Source organism: Carassius auratus, chromosome 47 (genome assembly GCF_003368295.1).
Source record: "Carassius auratus strain Wakin chromosome 47, ASM336829v1, whole genome shotgun sequence".
Lineage (NCBI taxonomy): Eukaryota > Metazoa > Chordata > Actinopteri > Cypriniformes > Cyprinidae > Carassius > Carassius auratus.
In genome coordinates, this window is record NC_039289.1 from 8,141,356 (window position 1) to 8,163,904 (window position 22,549).

Here is a 22,549-nt window from a genome sequence, read left to right on the forward strand (position 1 = left end):
TCATTATTTCCATGGTTGTAACTATTGAGTAGAAGAGTTGTGCATCTGCAGGTCTGGAGAGCAAAAGAAAAGCGGATGAATTAAGAAAAAAGGTGAGGGTCAATTAAAAGCTGGACTGACACTTTCCAAGACCAGAAAAGCATTTTTGGATGTACATTCTCAAAGAATGTGAAAAACGCAAAAGAAAGATCCGGTTTGCGATACAAAAATACAAAATGGTAAGGAATTAGTCCATCTGAAAATCAAAAGATCATCATTTACTTTTCCTCAAGGTGATTTAAAATCCTTTAATGGAACAAAAAAAGTTTTGGAATGACTTTTTTGTTGAATTATCAATTTAAAGTTAAAGTCTTATTAGCAATGCCACGTTATCTTCAACAAAGTGAGTTTTCACACATTTTGCTCTTTACAGTTAATATCTATCAGTCTTCGCTTAGAAAATGAAAGAAAAACCATTTCAACTCTAGAGCCAGGTTTAAAATATGAACGAATGAACTGCCCTTAAGTAAAGAAAGCGGGCACAAAATTCTATGGATGTGGGGATTGGATACAGAAGTAAATCAAAAGTTGTACTAACTTAAGATCAACACTTCTCTGTGCTTTTTTAATTAGATTTTGTTGTCATGTTTGAAAATGTTCTTGACTATATGCCCAAAAGTCAATACTTTTTAGCACTGGTCTAGTTTAATGCATTAACTTCACAAATGCAAGGTCTACATTTCTTATATTCAAAATCTTGCGATTACTAGCAGAATTCATGCCCCATTGAAGAGTTTTTTTTTCATGTCCCATTGAAGAGATTCTTGGCGTATTTTGCTCTGTGAGCCTAATATCTGTCCTGTCTGACAGCTGTTATAGAGTGAGATCAATCAGGCAAGAGTTTGTAACGTCCAATTTGCCACAGCTGGATCACGATGCATCATCATTGACAACATGATTTGAGGTCTGCTCCAGATGTCCACTATGTTGCCTGTGATGCCAACCCTCTTCATTTCATCACCTCTGGGGAGCCGCAGATCTCCCATGAGGCCATGCTACGCTATCAACTACTGTCCAAGTAGCAGTGACATCAATCATAAAAAAAAGAAAATAAAGAGAAATTAGTTTTTCCTATACTAGTCTATAAAAATAAAAATAGCAAAAATATAGAGCCGACATCACCATGTTAAAGATTTTTTTCTTGCAATTTTCATGTCAAATTAAATGTCTTTACAGATAACGTCATCACAATCTTCATCACTCATTTGTTTAAATTAAGGTATATTATTATTTAAATAAATGTTTGTATATTTATTTATTTAAGCTATAATAAAAAGGTAAATATTTGTTTAAATGAAAATAATAATACATAATAATATATTAATAATAATCATCAAATTTTTAAATAAATGTTACAATTAATAGATTAATATTGATTTACATAAATAATTTAATACTACTAATAAAATATATTAATAAATAATTAATAATTTTTATTAGGGCCGGGACTCGATTAAAAAAATTAATCTAATTAATTAGAGGCTTTGTAATTAATTAATCGAAATTAATCGCATTTTAATCGCATATAAATATTTGACCTGAGAACAGTGAGAAGTAATTTTTTTTTCACATGAATTTATAGTATACCATTAAATAATGACTGAATACATAAACTTAAGCAACAAAATATTGTTTATTTTTGTTCAACCAAGTCTAGCAGACCAGTGCAATTTTTGCCATGAAGTGTGGCAATAGCATATTTAGAAACAATTTAGAAATAGTACATTTCAGAAATTCAGGAAGCTTATAGATGCTGGAACCTTCTGTAAAGAGTTTTTTAAGTAAAACACAATACTGTCAATTACATTCAGAACATTGGAAACCCTGACTATTAGAAAACATCTCTCTGCTGCTTCAGAGGCCATAACATACTAAGTCCAACTCTCAATAACCTTGGCCAAAACAATAAAGAGTTCAACATAAACTGTAGCACCAGCAAAATAATACATAGTTCAACATAAAGTGTCCACGCTAGCTGCTATATATTTTGCGTTGAGGTGATACTTGAGGCTCGATGTGCTGCTGCGGTGATATGCGAACGCTAGTTGGTGCTTCAGTATAATCGGTCCCGCCGAAACAAATCCAGTGAGAAACGTTCCGCGGTGCAAAAATAAGTTATTAAAAATGCGGGAATTTTTTTTTCTGTAATTAATTAATCTTAGTTAACGCGTTATTTTTTGTGTAATTAATTAATCTCAATTAACGCATTAAAGTCCCGGCCCTAATTTTTATACAATAGTGTTTTATATAAAAGTATAGTATAATTATTATTAATTAAATTATACATTTAATTATTTAAATTTTATCATCATCATCTTCACTATTACAACTACTACTACTACTAATCCTAAATTCTGGTCAATTATATTTTGGGAAACATTAAGTGAAAAATCTGTAACATTGTTGAGATTTTTTTTCCTGTTTTAAATGTTTTAAACCATAGTTTTCCTTTAAAGTCATTTGAATTCAATACTGCGCTACAGTACCCATGACTCCTCTAAGGAGTCAATACCTCGTGATAGCGGGGGGTAAAAGACAATGTGGTACGCATCCCATTGTTTTGCAAATTCCTATTTAGTATTGCAAATGAATTATCATGTTTTTGATCATAGGCCTTATTTGTGTTTAAGCTTTCATTGTGTTCTGAACAAAGTGGGAAAAACATCCCTTGCATATTATGAAAAATGATCAATTAGAATATAATTGAGATAAAAATAAAATGGCACCAAAACAATAATGATGGATTGTTTAAAAAGTTAATTCATTAATGACGAGCTAAAAACAAACATGGAAAAATGGAGCACATTTAAATGCATTGTGTTTCGGGGGAAAAAAACACATTTCTTTTGAACTCAGCTCTAAAATGGTGAAAATGTATGCAAAGGGATTGTATTGCTATACATCAAACAAAAAGCATAAATTATCTCCTAACAAAATTAATTAGGAAACAATTCCGTTGTTTAAAAACAGAATGCAGTCGGACCCAGCAAATGTTGTGTTCTAAAAAAACATGCGCCACCCCAGAGAACATGATGCATTCGGAACTGATTTCATTCCAATAAACAGGACATGACATAAATGAAAACACATTACACGCTGTAAAGTTGAATAGACTATATTATAATCACTCACAGAAAAGTTTTTGTTGGCAAATTTCATGTGGCAAATTAATTATAGCATCTACCCTAACTAAGGCCTATACATTTGTATTTAAAAATATAAATATTCGTTCATTTAAATGAACAAAATGTCTTTTAATAATTTCATAAATGTAATAATTTTAACAAAAATAATTTAACAAAATTTAATTTAATAAATATTTCTTATTATGAATATTTATGTGAATATATACAGTATTTAATACAACAACTAATAATAATAATAATAATAATAATAATCTATTAATTTAAATAAATATCTGTTAAAATAAACATTTATAAACTTTTAAGAAATATGTATTTATAATATATGTGGTATTATTATTTCTTTTTCAGTCAGTGAAGTAGTCAAGGATAATTGTTTTTTCATTTATTATTAATAGTATTTCTATATCTAGATAGTACTCCTCAATAATAGTATTTTATTTTGCTAATATATACTTAATAATAATAATAAAATACATTATTAGTAGTAGTAGTAGTCGTAGTATTAAGGTGAGTTTGAACAAAGCATGAAGAGTAGATACAGGTAGATACAGATGGAATCATTAACTGAAATATTTTAGTTGAGGTTACTCATGCCTGCACCTTTCTATGTCAAAGACAGATAAATCCTTCTCAAATCTGTGTGCCAGGCTGAAGTGAATGTGAATGCACCGTACTCCTTCGAGAAGAAAGACCCTTGTTCCTCATTACCTATGACAGGATACAGAAATTCACTTTGCTTTTCATTTAGGGCCTTCACGTCCTTTTTTATGGATGTCTGCCTTCACGCTTTTACTTACTGCGCCTCACCGGCGGCCGTGTAATAAATGATTATACATTTTCACAGATGACCACCTCGTCTTTTTTATCCCTTCGCCGGTCCCCTAATGCACAAAAAGTTAGGGAGCGAGCAGGTACAAAATTTTTCTCCGCAAAACCCTTTTTTGTCTTTATTTATGACGTTGTCCTTGGCAAGGAAAATTTCAATGTACTGAAATGAAAACTATGATTAAAGAGACACAGTGTATGGGCAGAGAGAATGGGACAGCTCTCCATCTCTGTGCTGTTATATATATATATATATATTAGGGCTGTCAAAAATAGCGCGTTAACGGCGTTAATTAGTTGTTTGTCGTTAATTACGTCAAATTTTTTAACGCATTTCACACATGCGCAGTGTGACAAATTATTCAGTTCAGGAAAGTCTCGTCGATCTCTGAATTCTCAAGATAGTAAAAAACAGCGACGAGCGCAGCGACGAAAACACCGAAGAAGCTTAAGGTTTTACCCCATTTACTCTCAAATACATTCATGCCAAGCTCGATAAACAGAGACGACTTTGGTAGTTGATACGCTGGAGCTTCTTCTTCCTGTTATAGCAGTGGTCCTCAAATCTGGCTCGCGAGTTTCATGCAGAGTTTAGCGCAGACTCCAATTAAACACACCTGCCTGTGATTTACTAATGATCCTAAAGACACTGATTAGCAAACTCATGCGTGTTTGATTAGGGTTAGAGCTAAACTTCGCAGGAAAGTGGATCTCGCGAACCTGATTTGAGGATCACTGTGTTATAGCGTCCTGTGTTTCACACTGCGCATGCGCAGAACATCTACATGCAATGCAGCGAAAATTACAGCTGTTTGGGAAAGCATATGCATTTTTACTTGGTTTTACTGGCACTTGAAGCCTTCAGAATGTGAAAATATCGATCCTAAAGTATTGTGGCAGAGCAAATGAACACCTCCCAAAAACAAGAGTGCCCAGAGTGCTGCTTATGTGATGGTGGCACATGTTTTTGTTTCTGAGTTCATTCTTTTGAGTTTCTCTATCCATAATTTCATAGATATGTGGCTATATTTAACCACTGGTTCACCTAAAACTCTTACACTATCTGTAGTTAAATGGCATGGTTTGATATATTGCTCAGGTAAATTTGATCTAAGGAAATGTTAAACTTTTGAAATTCAGAAAAAAAGAACCACATGATGAAACAATACATGAAAATTATGTATCTGTGTCCTGTTATTTATCTTTTCGTATGCATTTCAGAAAAAAAATGGTTAGGATTCAGGTGTAGTGGCAAATACAAATACAAATAGTGATTAATCATGATTAATCCACTGAAAATTCTGATTAATTTGATTAAAAATTTTAATCATTTGACAGCCCTAATATATATACATGATGCTGGGTGACACTACTTCAGGAACAAATGAAGCTGACAGGATGAAAGGATGCCGTGACATCAATGGGTTTGGAGGGAAAATAAGCACCGAACAACATCCACAGCATCTGATTTTAGTAAGCAGCAATGAAAGGAAACAGTATCTATCTAGCCAACTAATTTATCCATGGAAAACCGCAAGACCAGCCCCTTGCTGTTCAGACTTGGAACCAATTTCTCAATTTAGTGAATAGCACAGGGGACTTTGATGACGACATGAGGGGTATCAGGTGTGTGTGTGGTTTGCTGGTGATTTTACAGAGGAGTTGAAGGCTAGGTTGGGGTTATGCTCAGGGCAATCTTAAACAGAGGCTAGTTTGCTTGGTGCGACACACAAGCATACAGAAACCCACAATTACACCAGCAAGCCAGATGGCTGTCAACATCTGCTCTGGGTGAAAGGACTCCTAAATGTGCGTGTGTGCATACAGTTAATTTTTTACAATAATAATAATAATATTATATATATATATTAGGGGTGTAACGGTTCACAAAATTCACGGTTCGGTTCGATACGATTCACTGGTGTCTCGGTTCGGTTCGGTTCGGTACGTTTTAGATACAGCAAAAAGAAAAATTTGCAGATACATTTCCTTGATTTTTAACAAAAAAATTATTTATTAAAACTAACAACGTATGTTTTTTTTTTTGTTTTTTTTACATTGAACAATGATGGAGCTATTCTTTACCCATCTTCTATGGTGTTTTCTTAGCAGCATACTGTATAAAACAAAAACAGCTCCTTATAAAAGAAAATGAAAATGTTATATTGATGTAGTAGTTATGAACTAATACAAAGATGTAACTTTTTATATGGAACTCTATAACTCTTTATATTGAGTGTGTTTTTACTCAATTGGTTCTCTATAGGGCTTGTGTTTTTTGGAACAAAGCAGGAATTACAGTCTGGCTGAAATGGGCTCGTGAAGGAATATTGTAATGGGGCTCAATTACATTAAGCATGTTCTTAAAACCTGCGTTTTCCACTACAGAGGCACTCGCACACTCAGTACACGCTGAAGGCTCGTTGCAAAAAGGCTAAAGGGTCTTTCACACAGGACGCGGTATGCGCGGCGCTGGACCCTGGGCTCAGCGTTGCCCTTCAGATACAACGCGATTTGCGCTGCACTATGCCAAGAGCAAGGTAGGAGTTTTCAAAACTGCCCGTGCATACGTTCTATTTATAACAGTTATTCTTTCTAATAATGTGCAGGCCTGTTAATTGTATCGTACTGCTCAGGAAATTCTGACACAGTACAGTACTAGTCCATTTTGATTTCCGTGCTTGTTTGGATGCCCCGATCGATTGGTAAAGTGCACCCAAACACCAGACCTGTTGGTTACTGGAGGATCTTCTATTTCTGGTCTGTTAAACGCATTGGCCATTTTGCAACGAGCCTTCAGCGCGTACTGAGTGAGCGAGCGCCTGACTGAGTAGCCTAACATAAACATATAAGTTGGTGGGTTTTTTTCTTCTTCGTGGGTGTCAGGGGCGTTGCCTGTTACGTCGTTTGGGTTATTGGGCTACCTTGTTGAACGCATATCATTATATTTCACAATTTTTTATTTATTTTCCAAATATAATTAATTAGTCCAACGAACCGTTCGGTACATAATGCGTACCGCGTACCGAACCGAAAGCCTCGTACCGAACGGTTCAATACGAATACGCGTGAACTCAAAATTTAAGATATAGGGGCAGAAAATGTATATGTGTACATACATAGAGTTCTTATTCTGACTGAGTAAATGTAATCATTTGACTCAAAAGATGACCCACACTTTTAGAAAATAATAAAGGTAAAATACCTTTACCTAATATAAAGCTAAAAATCTATTTAAACTCATTGAACCAGAACGTTGGAAAATCTAAAATATAATAACCCAGAAAAAATCTACACAGATCAAAGTTGAGATGTACACACTCAGCAGCCCAGTGTTGCTGCTTTCTAGCTCCTTGGTTGTAACTACTCATTGTTTACATTGTTAACTGCTACTTACACATTTATAATATCAGTCATCACCACTCGGCAAGATACATCAAGGAGATTAGATATGGATCTGATATGCTAATATTATTAAAAAAAATTACAACTGGAAATATGTCACTACTTTGATAATATAGATATAAACATTACAGATCAAATAACCATCAAATTAACTTTCTTGATTGATAGCTAGGTCATTTTAGCTAGTTAACTTAGCTTCTTAATAACATGAGCATTATTCAGATCATCTACTCAAGTAAAATTACTAATACCACGGTATAAAAGTGAAAGTATGAATCAGCAAAATGTACATAAAACTATCCAAACAAAACATACTCACTGTGCAGTAAAATGGTACCTGTCAGTTTTTAACCATTATACTTTATATGATATTTTTGGATTATTATTTGCTATTAACTAGTTGCCTATTTGAAGCAAAAGTCAGTTAATAGTTAATAGTGAAAATTGGACCCCAAACTAAAGTATGGCCATACACACATATGATCTATTTAGATAGAAAAGTAAAACCTAATGCTGCTCAAAAATGTGACAGCAGATGATAACATTTAAGTCAGTTCTTTCCAAGGTCAGCAAACATGCGTCGTTAATGTGGTGCTTTAACAAATAAAGAGTGACTATTCTGTAGTTAATGGAATATCAAATGTTCTGGACACCCATTCTGACTTTAATCTTGGTAGGATTACGCACAGCAAACCCAAAGAAACGTCTCTTCTTGTCAAACTAAAGTTGATGTATCAATCTGGGTAGGGTCACGAGATCCAGGCTTCCTCTGTTTGTGTCAGACAGAGCCTCCTGCATGTGGCAATAATTACAGAAATATGAGACAGAACAGCTCTGGAAGAAAAGAAATCGGAGCGCGAGAAAAAGACGCTTTTCACGCATTTTTTAAGAGACCTGCTAATGTCTCTGACGCCCTCCAGAAAAACAGTTTAATTAAGTTGTATACACAACGTTTACTTTAAGTGCCAGCGGTCTTTTAAAAAAGGGGCCAAATGTCAGCGTTGGGACTTGACGCTGATGTACTGCAGAACCTACAAACCGGGTCAAGTTTGGAGACATGTTTAGCTGGGTGGTGAGAATGTCAGAGGCTTCAAAACCAGGCCCAGCTGTGAAACACATCGCTTCAGGAGAACGTGAACCAAAGGTTGAAAGTGATGTAGACTTCCAAATGTTAGCCCCCCGAAAGTCTAGATTAGGTCTAAAGGCCTCCTTAAAGAAAGTTTGATTTGAGAGGTACAGCAAAAGGAAAGATCATAAATAAACAACTTTTTTTAATGATTAAAATGTCTAATTCAGATTAACACTGAGCTTTCTAAAGTTGTGTTTTGATGTGTAATCAGCTATCTGTTTCTAATTTGTGATTTCCAGCCAAGAGACGGCTATTAAAGGTACATTGTTAAATAAAAACATTGTTAACTGGTTCTTATGTGGATTTGATTCCAACCCTGGACTTTTTGACATATTAAACTGCGGGTTAGAAGCTGTAACTCTTGCCCTTTACAATTATACCCGTCAATGACAAAATAATTTTATTCGATTTATCGACGCGTAGCCAAAATTATTTCATATGCCTGCACAGGGTGGTCTGACTCACTGGTGAAATAAAGAAAACTAACGCTCTGCCAGTCAGCTCTGAAAACCCAGAAAGGTCCTGGAAGGAGGCAGGAAAGGACAAGTGGGATCTGAAAAAGAGTGAGGGAGCGAGATGATGATATTGATGAAAATGAGTGCTGTGTGGAATTTGTTCCATCATTTTTGTGTCCGTCAAGTGTGATTGCTTATAAAAGTAAAAGTGATCTGAGGAATCATTCATATCTGCAGCAAAAACCAACACTGACCATTATTCAGCAAATTTTCTCTTACAAACTCCAGTCATTTCAACAGAAACCTACACAATCTACACTATAACCATTATATCTGGACTGTTTATTTCTTTCACTGGTTTGCACTCTATCTGCCAAGTGCCTTGTGCTGCTTTATTTATCTTTTTTTACATGTCCTTATTTGTATATTTGTAATATTGATATATATTAAATCTGTATTTATCTGCATTTTTATGTTCTTCTGTTAGTGTTATCTGAATGCACCAAGGGACCGTTTCAATTCAGTTTCAATTCTCTGTATGTATGTGCTGTACATGTGGAAGAATTGACAAGCAGACTTTGACTTTGACTTGACAAGCCAGAATTTTGCAACAAGTTCGACTGGGTCACACAGATTCACCACAGCTGCTTGGCTTGAAAGTAAGTTCAGTGTGAGCTGTGCTGCATGCATCATTACACTACTGACAACAGACATTTTTTTGCCTGCAGAACTGTGGTGAAAATTTGCTAATTTGACCGCACCTTTATCCAAATTGTGAGTGAAGGAGAGAGAAACGTAGAGGCAGAATGAGTGCACATAAGGCCCTCTTGAGGCAGGGAGGAGCTGAAAATGAGAAAGCGAGAGTGTTGGAGGGATACCCACAGGCCACCCAGCAGCCAACAGAAGAGGCAGCGCGAGGCAGTCAGGAGAGGCGGGGAGAGTTATTAACTTAGCCCTGAAAGCCCTTCTTAATATAGGGTCCAGCGGTGATAGCTAACAGAGCCTGGCAGAGGTGACAGCTCTTGGACCTGCTTGAGGAAATCCAATTGAGAAGCAGCCAAGAGGAACAACAAGCGCAAAACAGATGTTCCCTGCTATCGCAGAGCGCAACCGCGTATACAGCAGAAACACCCTCTCTGCTCTCAAATTGGTCTCAGAAAAAAACAACAATCAGGATCATTATAACATCTGCATTTCTGTGCCTTCCCGGCTGTTTGTTACAAATACTATTCAAAGGTTTAATATCTCGTTATACACTGAATGGATGCTCAGATGCATCTGAAGGTTAGTCATCACAAGATCGCACATTCAGATTTGATAAAGGTGTAAACATATGATAGAATAGAATAGAATACACATTTATAAAGAAATTATGGTTTTGTGCCATTTCAGAGAATATTTTACTAAGCAAATTCTCGAAGGCCAAACTATTTCATGTTATATACTCTGAAATCAGATATGATGGAGGAATTTCAAACCTCTAATGGATTGAATAGAAAAGAAAGCTTGCATTGTATTGCATACACAGCTTTATAACTGAGAACTCCTAAGATGTTTGTCATATTTATTGTTGATAAGGTCATTTATTTTACTGAATTAAACTGACTCACTCGATCGTTATGAGCTAGTTCAAACAGATGACAAACATTTGACATCCTGTACAGCATTTTAGTTTTTTTTTTATTATTATTATTTTTTTCATAAATAGTATGTTAGTTACATTAAAGCATTTCAGAATATTTAAAAATGTTACTGGTTGTATTTAGTGCAAATGTTTTCACAATTGAGAATAAAAAAATCACAATGTTTTTTTTCCAGATAAATAAGTCAAGTCTGCTTTATTGTCAATTCTTCCACATGTACAGTGAACTGAAACAATTCCTCGAGTAAATTGATTACAAAAAATGATCGAAGCAAATTCCTCTGCCTCGAAGCCTCTTTTAATTTATTTTAAATCTCACGTCAGGTTCTTTGGCAATGATTTTTTTAATGTGACACAACGCGTTTACATCACCCACAAAGCGGAAGGAGACACAAGGAGTCAACAGTGTTTTTATTTGAGTGCGCGGGCAAACGTAAAGAGAACGTCGTGGCCTGTGTCCATTGCAAGATAGAGCTGGCTTACCACAACCAGGGCCCTATGATTTCCGGGATGCAGAAAACAGGTACGTCAACCCATCAAAATAAAAGTCCGGTTTGGTTTAAATACAAGTATTTGCCAGAGAGGTATTACTATTGTTCAGCAGAATGTACATAGCCTACTACTAAAAAAATAAAATAAATAAAACATTATTTTTTTCTAAAGTTTAATCACACAACATTTCTTCCATGTTTTATTTTTAATAGTAAATCCCCTTTGTTTACCCAAAAGTTAAGTTTGCTTAATTTTTAATAATTAAAAGACAAAGTAAATCAATGTTTTATGTGTTTAATGTTTAATGTGCATCTCAGAAAATGCTTTATTTAAAACCCCAATTGAATGGCACTTCAATTCACTTAATTCATCTGTCAACTTTCTTGTCATTGTTCACAGTACAAGTACAGACAGAGAAACAATGGGTAATGATTAAATGTTTATTTTTGATGTATGCATTGCATTATATGCATTTAACAAAAACTTAGTTGTTCATTTTAAGAGACCCAGGAGACTTATTTTCTCTTGTATAATTAATATTGCACTTTAATTAAGCAAAAACACATTTTATCCGATTACTCGATTAATCGATGGAATTTTTGGTAGAATACTCGATTACTAAACTATTCGATAGCTACAGCCCTAGTGCAGATAAAATGATTGTAGTGCAAAAGAGCTTATTCAGACTGATTTAAAGTGACAAAAAGTTCAGAGAGCAGTTCTTTATTTAAACTGACTGAAGAGGTAGTTGAATGAGTTAGTGAGCAGACCAATGCTGCACAAAGTGACTGGTGCAGGTCAGAGTTTGTTAGTAGGAGTCAGGGAGTGGAAGGACCTGGGGATGTGGAAGCTGGGGGGAAGCAAAAGAGGGGATGCAGAGGGCTTTATGGGTGAGACGGGTTCCATAAATGTAATGGAGGGAGGGGAGAGAGACACCAATGATCTTCTCAGCTGCTCTCAATATGCATTGAAGAGTCTTCTGACAGGACGCATTGCAGGCGCCATACCACACAGTGGTACAGCTCATCAGGATGCTCGCGATGATGCCTCTGTAGAAAGTTCACATGATGGGAGCCGGGGCTTTGGCTCTTATCAGTTTGCGGAGGAAGTATAGACACTGCTGTGATTTCTTGACCAGTGCTGCAGTGAGGTCAGTCAGTCCAGGAGAGGTCCTCTGTGATGTGCACACCCAGGAACTTGGTGCTGCTCACTCTCTCCACAGTCGCACCGTTGATGGTCAGAGGAACACGTTGAGCGTGTGCTCTCTTGAAGTCAACAACGATCTCCTTCATCTTCTCCACATTCAGAGAGAGACTGCTGTCAATACATCACCCGGCCAGGCGGCGCACTTCAATTCTGTGGTTGGTTTGTCTAAGTTGCTAATGAGACCCACCAAAGTCTTGTCATCCGCAAACTTAATGAAGAGGTTGTAGTTGTGTGACGGTGTCCAGTCGTGTGTCAGTAGAGTAAAGAGGAGAGGGCTCAGCGCACATCCTTGGGGGGCACCAGTGTCCAGTGTGATGGTGCTGAATGTGTTGCTGACGACACGTACTGCCTGAGATCTTCCAGTCAGAAAGTCCAACAGCCAGTTGCACAGTGAAGTGTTGAGCCCCAGCTAGACCAGTTTGTGAATGAGCTTTTGAGGGATGATTGTGTTAATGCTGTACTGAAGTTTATGAACAGCATTCTGATGAATGAGTCTTTTTTGTCTAGATGTGTGGGTGCTAAGTGGATGGCAGTGATGATGGCATCATCGGTCTAGTGGTTGGACCAGATGACCTGGCCTCCACAGTCACCGGACCTGAACCCAATCGAGATGGTTTAGGGGTGAGTTGGACCACAGACAGAAGGCAAAAGGGCCAACAAGTGCTAAGCATCACTCGGGGAACTCCTTCAAGACTGTTGGAAGACCATTTCAGGTGACTACCTCTTGAAGCTCATCAAGAGAATGCCAAGAGTGTGCAAAGCAGTAATCAAAGCAAAAGGGGGCTACTTTGAAGAACCTAGAATATGACATATTTTCAGTTGTTTCTCACTTTTTTGTTATGTATATAATTCCATATATAATTCCACATGTGTTAATTCATAGTTTTGATGCCTTCAGTGTGAATCTACAATTTACATAGTCATGAAAATAAAGAAAACTCTTTGAATGAGAAGGTGTGTCCAAACTTTTGGTCTGTACTGTGTATATATATATATATATATATATATATATATATATATATATATATATATATATATATATATATATATATATATATATATATATATATATATATAAAAGAGGACCTACTATGCAAAATTCACTTTCACATGTTGTTTCACATGTTGTACACAACCATCCTATAATGATAAAAATCCACCCACTCCTTTTTTTTAACTCATTTGTTTATGTCAGCGCAAATTATTTACACCAGACTGCTTTGTGAATGAGGGTCAGTATAAAGTAGTTTTTGCACAAAAGTTTCTCCTGAAGGATGGAGCAGTGCCAGCTGTTTGTGATCCAGCTACACCTCCAGAAGAATTAAGTATCACACATTAGTTTTCCAAATTGCCTTTCTGAAAGACTTTCTTGGCACTCTGTAAGGCTAATGTTGCTAAAGCTACCACTGTCCTTCTGTTTTAACTGATGCTGCCTTCAAGGGCTACCAGAATGATTGTGAATAGGAAAGCGGGAGTTAAAATTGCATATGAAAGCAATGTGAAGTCGACCGCTGGAATTAGTCGAGCTCATAATCACAAGTGTGGCTTATAAAGTTTGCGATGGCACCATGAGTTTTTTTTATAATGCCGTGCTCCCATCCCTGTAATTAATAAGGTGTATTTTTTTATGCACAGTACAATCAGATGACTGACTTTTAAACTGAGGGAATTTTCTATAAAGATAACAGGCTTGTACTAATAGTGGAGTGTTTATTTGCAAAGGCTTGCACCGGTATTGGCGGAGCTTTCCCTGGAGCACCAGCTCATTTGCATTAAAAGGGGAAGACACGAAAATTAAAATTAAAACTCATCCTCTAAAAGTGGCAATTTTAACAAGCTATAAAAAAATTATCTGTAAAGTATTTTGAAATAAAAATAAAAATAAAAAATAAAAATTTCACATACACACTCTGGGGACATCAGAGACTTATTTTACATCTTGTGAAAAGGGGCATAATAGGTCCCCTTTAAATAAAAAAATTATATAAAATGTATATTATATAAAAAATAATAATAAAAATGTAAAACAGCATAAATCATAAAAGAAATTATATAAATCATACAATTATTCATTTTATTATTTAAATGACAAAAACATAATTTGTGTGTGCATTATGTAATATATGTTAATATTATAATATTGTATAAAAATAATTATAACAGACTGCATAATTAAATAGAAATTGTATTACAAATTATGTAACTTGCATATAATCCACATTTAATTTTTTATATATAATGTATATATATTAAATAAATCATATAAGAAATGATATAAAATAAACATAATTAAGCATTTTATTATTTAAATAAATGACATACTTTTTTAAATAATTATTAATTATTATTTTAAATGTGTTCTTACAGAGCTTCAAGCTACTTTTGGCTTGTAGGGTAGAAATCAACTTTTCCCAAAAGAGTAGCTTGACTTTATCTTAACTTCTTTTGATAATCTAAATAAACGACATCTGCTATGGTATGGTATATCTAATGTACTGATCCCAATCTAAAGGTTTCCTGTATAAAATAATGCCTAAAAATAGAAAATGTTTCACAGATAATCTCTCATAGAACTGAACATTAAATCTTGACATCCAGTGTATTTCACTATTTGTTTGTTTTGTGCGTTCAGGCCTAAAATGAAAGAAAAAGAAAAGGCACGACAATAAGAATCCAAAGTAACTAAACACCAAAAGCTCATGGCCCACATGTGTGCAGAAGAGAGAGAGAGGGAGGGAGCGAGAGTGAATGGTAAACAAATTTGCTTTTAAACAAGACAATTTCACATTGCATGCTTCGAAGGGCCAAGTCAAACATCCTTTCAGAAAATTGATACAAACTCTTAACACATGGGTCAAGCCACACTCTTTGAACTTGAGGAGAAAAGCGGGCCCCGTGTGCCAAAAAACTGTTTAATTAAAAATACTTAGGCATCCACCACCAAATCTGAGTGCCCCCCGCTGTCAGAACGCATGAGACCGCCCTGCCAATCTCAGACAAACTCTAATTACATACTTTACACTGAAAGCAAGAAAAATGTCAGGCTTCACATGGTTAAGACAGAACAGCTGGGACTAGGGATCTGCTCGGACCCAGATCTCTCTGAGTTGGCCTCCTCAGACGCAAGCAGGAAATCTACTGTTTAAAGACGCAGCAGCTCAGTTCTGTGTTCAATATCACGCACCTGCAATCATGCACTTGAGCATAATCTGATGTACTCTGTACTATAAATAAGATTATTTGAAGCTAGATATTATTGCAGGTTGCACAACAAAAACCACATCTTAAATAAAGGCCGCTTGGAAAGGGTGTCTGGGAGTCGTCTTGTTTTCTTCTTCAGATTTGAGTGGGCTGGGGTTAATGGCACATGCCCCAGTCGTGCCACATGCAGTTAAAACACTTTACACAGAGAGCATCAATCCTTATCCAGCATAACTCGGTGTGGACGTCACATGCGTTTAGGGTCGTCCCCGACTCACGGGAGTCCTAAGTGAAAACGAATGGTAGTTCATCGACATGAGCACTTCATTCGTCTTCGTTTTCTAGTCTCTGTCTCTTTCACAGTCTGTGTTTTTAGGCTTTGTCTCCTCGCCGCTGTGAAATAGTCTTCTTACTGTCTGATCATTTGAGCTAGACACATCCTTCCTGGAAGAATATTAACATGTATATTATTATGATGGTTATATTATTTTATGTTGGTGTGAATCGACTAATTTATTCAAAGATGCATTAAAACTGGAGATTTTATTACAAAGAAGATCCATGCATATCATTGTGCTGTTCAAGAATATCACACGTTTTGACCTTTTCATGAAAAAGCACGATTACTTTGGGTCAAGTGAAATAACATTAAAGAAAGATTCATGACATTTATTGAAACAATTAAATAAATAAAAAATCCGGGAACTTTTATTTCAAAAATTGTGCATTCAAAGTCTATAAAAAAAAAACATTTATTTATTTTTCTTGATGATAACACCTCTAAAATATTTGAGTCGTTTAAAAAAAAAAAGAAAAGTAAATTACAAATTAAAAATTTCAAACTTTTTATGATCTCATCCCTCCATTTGTCATTGACCTCTGCATAAACTTAAACTTGAGCGTTTTTGGTATGAAGAGGTGAAAAGCCTTAAAATTGACTACAAGCATAGAACTAAAAACTGCCAGCGAACCAAACTCAACCATTGCATTTTTTTTCAGAGCTAATGAGTCCAGCTGAGACGAGTTTTGAGGCACTTCAAGCATTAAGGTGGTTTTCGACCTGAACTGGGCTCAACTCAAAGGAAGATGATTGGCACATGCTTTGACGCAATGACGATAATTACTTAGAAAAACAAAGCAGAAGACCACATCTGCACAGTGTTAAAAGAGCAGCTCTACAGCCGAGAGCCAAGCTGTCAGTGGCCCTGTGCTTTTTCCCACCTAGAGTGGGTAACTCTCAACACAAGCCACCGAAGCGACAAGAACCAGATTAATACGAATCAACATATCCTTGTAAACAATGGTTAGGGGCCAGGCAGCAGGAGACACTTCACAAAACGACAGTCCCGCCACACAGGAAGAGCAAAAGGGATGGAATGTTTTCTGAACTACTCCCGTTTTCATTATCTTTACACATTTTCATTGTTTCACATTAGATGAAACCGATATTTGGTTGTTGTTGTTTTATTTGTTTTTCGTTTTATTTGAGCAGAATGTGAAAATTAAAACCAGAATTAAACCAGTTGATTCTATTCAACAACAAGCATGTCTCACAATTAGGATTTCTTTCAGATGAAATATTTATTTCAAAGGAACATGTGCATAAATAATAGCTTTTTTTTCCCCGGATTTTATTTCCATGTAGAAAACAAACTGTTTGTAGGAATGTAAGTTTTGTATTCTTGGTGGTAACTTTTTCAAATTTATTTTTATTTTTTTCTTAAAAGTGAATGACTCAAAAAATAGTACCATTGTATAAACAATCATGAAAAAGGAATTGAAGTTAAAATTCAAGTTTGTAGGAATGCAGTACTTGTATTCCTACTTATTCACAAAAATGTTATTTATTCATTTATTTATTAGATTTAATGACTCAAAAATGATTGGTGTGTGTGTGGTAACAATCAAACAAACTAATAAAAAATGCATACGTTTAATTGTTTAATAGAAGTTTTCAAACATTTGTCTTTTTTATGACAAATTTTTTTAAATCAAGAATATTATGAAGCTTCATTGGAGGTTATTTCACATTGAACCAAATTAACCTTTTTTTTCATAAAAAGAAAAAAAGATGTTTTTAAAAAGCCCAGACACGTTTTTTTACTTTTTATTATTAAATAAGAAATGCTTCATAACTGTAACTTAAAATGAATAAATAACGAACTGTAAATAATTTCTTATAAAAAACCACAACAAAACTTATTTTTTAAGAAATCCAGTTTTTAAAATGTATTTTTTTTTTATTTTCTGGGTTGCGCACCAGAAAAATCTGGGATTTCCCTTTATTTATTGTCTGTAAATAAATCTTAGCACAGATTTCTGTTGGATTCAGTTTTAAGACAAACCAACGATTAAAACGGTTCATTCCAGTAAACAACAAGCATGCCCCACAATTAGGATTTCTTTCAGATGAAATAATGATTTAAAAAGAGCACGGCCATGAATAATACATATCGTGTTTATTCTGGATTTCATTTCCATGCAGAAAACGCATTGCTCACTGGTAAATTGGCATCAGCGTTTGACAGCCTTTACGGAAAAAAAAAGAAGAGGAAGAGCTTTTCTCTTGCCCGGCCTGACCCAGTTCTTGTTAATTATCTGCAAAGTATACATCAAAGCCCTCCAAACAGTCCACAGCACTCAGATTAATCCAGATTTAAAAGACATCCACACAAACCGCCCATCTCATGAACATATATCAACTGAAACTGCAAATGAAGCAGCCATTGTTTTTGATGTAATTTGGGTGTCGGAGTGGTTTCTGACACCCGAGGTTGAACTTGTGAGGGCTGTGTTGTTGTAAGAGGGGTTGCAAGGTCGTCCCCAGCGGGTCATGTGATCCTCAATCTCCTGCCAGGGTAGCCGAGTGATTTGCTTTCCTATGACACAAACTATTACTACACAGAGCCGGCAGGTAATTATAAAGCAAATAAATGCGGGTGGGAGCCAAATGCGACAGGCTCTTTTGGTGGTACGTGTAGGCTGTGGAATTCCCTTTCCTCTCAACAGGAAACAGGTTATTCACAATGATTATTCGTCGCTTTCTGGCCAGATTCCAGCATCAAAGTGCCATTTTTCTTAATGTGGTAGGGTCCAATCTCACCCTTCAACGCCATATATACAGAAACATTCTGACGTGATAAATTTCTAATTATGTTTGAGCAGCATGAGCCAGAAGGTAAATATATACATATGATATATATGTGTGTGTTTGTGTGTGTGTGATTTAATTGCTTGTGAGTGGGTTTTTTTTTTTTTTTGTCTTTAAAAGGATGTCTGCCAATTATTGTTTAATTTAATTAAAAAACAAACAAACAAATTAATATAATAACTTAATAGACAGCATAAAATATAATTTCAATTCAAGTTGAAAAAAAAAACATTTTAATAATAATAATTCATAATAATAATAATTAATGGTAATTCTAACGGTAATATTTGGACAGTATATGCCTTTGCAATTTAAATATGATCAAGAATGAAAATATGTAAATATGCTTATGTACATTATTTGTTATTATTGCTCAGACTAAAATAACAACATGATCCAGAGGGCAGGTTTATTATACTTACAAAACTTAAAACTGAAACTAAAAAACCTACTTTTAAATTAAAAATAAATTAAAAATTAATTGTTTTATTTCAGATAGCTGCCAAGACAATATTTCTCATTTTAATTTAGTTTAATTTCATGTAATGAAATAACTGATGCAATAAATCTATACTTATATATATATATATATATATATATATATATATATATATATATATATATATATATATATATATATATATATATATATATATATATATAAACTAAAATAATTACTAAAAACTAGTAAGAATGACAAAAATAAACAAAAAATACATATTTTACATATTATATGATTAAAATAAAAACAGAAAATATATTTAAAAAATCTTTTTCAAAAATACTAAAAAACACAAAGTCATAAACAATACTATATAATACTGCTAGAAGGGTCATATATCAAACTGTGCACAAGGCACAACTATTATCACATCTAAAAGCTTTGTGTTTCTGGTTTTGAGACTCAGTGAGCAGAATATTTGTGTAGCAGACTGAATTTTTAACAGACATTTTTCTGTGTTTTCCGTCTTAAACAATTCCCCTCGAAAAACATTTCCCTGGCTGGGGGTTTGGGGACCGGCTGACCATGGAGGCCAGAGGGAGTGAGAGACGAGCTGGACACCTGTCTTGACTGAGGGATTCCTGTCCTCCTGTTTTTGTTTATTTGAGAGTTTTTAAAATTAGACCCTTGTCTTTTTGTGCAGGGTTTACCGCACTCTTCCAGGTTGCCCCCTTGTGGACCTCAACTTGCATCCATGTCAAAATCATTTCCCAAAACACTCCATTAAAGTGTTCAGGAGGTTTTTGTTGACAGTGTTTGAATATGGAGTCCAATGCTTTTCATTTCAAAATAATATTTCTATTCTAATCTACTCTTGCACTGAGAAACTTTACATTTTGCAATTAAATTTACCATTAAAGTTCATAAAAACACCTACCGATTGAAAAAAAAAAAATCTGAATTTCTGCTAAACAATTTAGGTAATGAAATAAGTAATTGATATTTAAAAGAAGTATAAAATTGCATTCTTTGTTTGAAGAATCCACCTTAATTCAACACCCAGTTTGGAGTTTGTGACCCCAAACCCCCTTTAAACTCTCTATCCTCAAAGTTATTGATAGAGGGAAATTATGAGTGTATAATGCTATGGACAATGCATGGTGAGGGCCTTTTATATAGCGGTAATGGAGAGCACTGAGTTTTTGAATGACATTGCACTGAGATTGGATGACGGAGGGTCGTGCGATTTATGGCCGAATGAAGCACCTCCACTTCCCCCCACCCCATCCTCTCCCAAAGCCATTTATTTCAAGCAGGATAGAGAAGCACATGGTGGTGTGTATGGTTCTGGAGTTTGTATATAAGACAGGATTAATCATCTAGTTTTGGGATCATCTGAGTAGGATAATTCCTGTGTCATGGTTTCAGCATTTGAGAACAGAGAATACTGCTTATTTTTTTAAGATCTTGATCCCTTATTTTATTCACTTGGCAGGTTTTTTCATCATCTAAATTTGGCTGGGTTGTCAACACATTTTCCTGTGGTGTGACAAACTCAGAATACATGTTTAATATTGCTTTACATGGACTTTAAGATGTTTTATCACATAAAAAAAAATCTCAAACAAGTCAGAAGTTGTTCAGATATTCTGTAAAAAAATATATAGATAGATAGATATGAGTGTGTGTGTTTGTGTGTGTATGTGTGTGTGTGTGTGTGTGTGTGTGTTAAAAAATCAAAAAGCCTTCAAAAATTAATTAAGAGTTTCTACATAGATTTGATCATTTAATTTTTTTTGTTAATAAAATATTCAAATTAAGTAATTTTATACTCCGCGCTCTAAATAATAAAGATTTGTTTGTCATGTTGTTTCCCTCACTCTTAAGGACAAAGCGTGGCCAATGAAAACGGCTTGTCAACATTATTCCTTTTATTGATTTAACAATAAAGTCCTCTGGCTTAAGTTTTATGTTGTTATTGCCGCCTATTGAAAATACAATGAAACATGGAAAGGGAAAAAATCACGAGCGGTATTTCACATAAGGCCCTCTGGATAAACTGTGCCTGTTATATTCTTCACATTTTCAAGGGCGTTTCTTAGAAAGCAACCGTGCCAATGAAATTACGAATGTATCCTCAATCAAAGCAGCTTCAGATGCTAGAATGCTTCATTCAGCGCCCCATGCGGTCCACATTCATACAGTATGAGCGTACACCGTCTCTGCTTCCTTTTAAAAACCATGGGCCGCACCAAAGTATTAAAGAGCTCACAACGTCTATATGAAGCACTTAAACACAAGGTCTGCGGCTCTGAACGACTCAAGCACCCTGGATACAACGGCTGTTCGTTGTTAAAGCATAAAAAAAAAGAAAGAATGCAGAATAAAAACGTTAGGCTAACTGAAGAGAACTGAGAGAAGCATCATCAATGGCTTCATAGAACTTTGAAGAAGTTTGTCATTTCGTTGCTGCTGGAGTGGTTGTTTTCATCAAACACGGTCGAATTTACAATGCAGTTGGTTAAAACAACCGTCTTTGTTATTATTGTCCTTTTCGCAGCTTTACAGAGCCGAGCCGCTTTCACAGATAAAAAGGAGCAGTGGGCAAAATAAAGGGTGGGATTTAGTGAGAAAACAGTTCAATCAGGTTGCTCTGTAACACATGGGAGTTATGTTTTCACCTGCCACATTATGAAAAGGAAGAGGCTGGCAAAATATCCAAGTGGTGAAACGATCACACAGAGGCCTGCAGTGATTTCCTGAGGATTCTGCTTCTCCCCAAAAAAAAAAAAAAAAGACTGATTTTCTGTTTGGACTGATTCAGAGCCAAAATCTGTAGTGACATTCATAATAATTTACAAGTATAAATTATATTATAAAATAAACTGGGGAAGAAGTTTATAATTAAATATAGTCAGTAAAATGGTCTGTAAGGTGTGTGTGTGTGTGTGTGTGTGTGTGTGTGTGTGTGTGTGTGTGTGTGTGCGTGCGTGTGTGTGTGTGTGTTTTAAGAATTTAATATTTTTATTCAGCAAGGATGCATTAAATTAAAAGTGGGATTTATAATCTTACAAAAAATGTCTATTTGATATAAACGCTGATATTTTAAACTTTCTGTTCATTAAAGAATCCTGAAAAAATGAATGTATCACGCTTTCAACAAAAAATGATGAAATGATGAAAACTGCTTTCAACATTGATGATAATAATAATAAAAAAAATAATAAAAATAATAATAATAATAAGTGGTCACTGAGCACCAAATCAGTTTATCAGAATTTAATCTGAAGGATCATGTGACATTGAAGACTGGAGCAATGATGCAGAAAATTCAGCTTTGTATCACAAATTTTTTTTTCTATTAAAATAGAAGACAGTTATTTTAAATTGTACAAATATTTAATAATTTTACTGAT

The 22,549-nt window shown here is 35.0% G+C and overlaps 1 protein-coding gene across 3 annotated transcripts in view; it reads right to left on the bottom strand.

The window, feature by feature from the left end:
- LOC113064983 (adhesion G-protein coupled receptor D2) overlaps positions 1-22,549 on the bottom strand; it is a 78,898-nt gene that overhangs the window by 40,575 nt on the left and 15,774 nt on the right. The gene's annotated exons all lie outside the window — the stretch shown is intronic.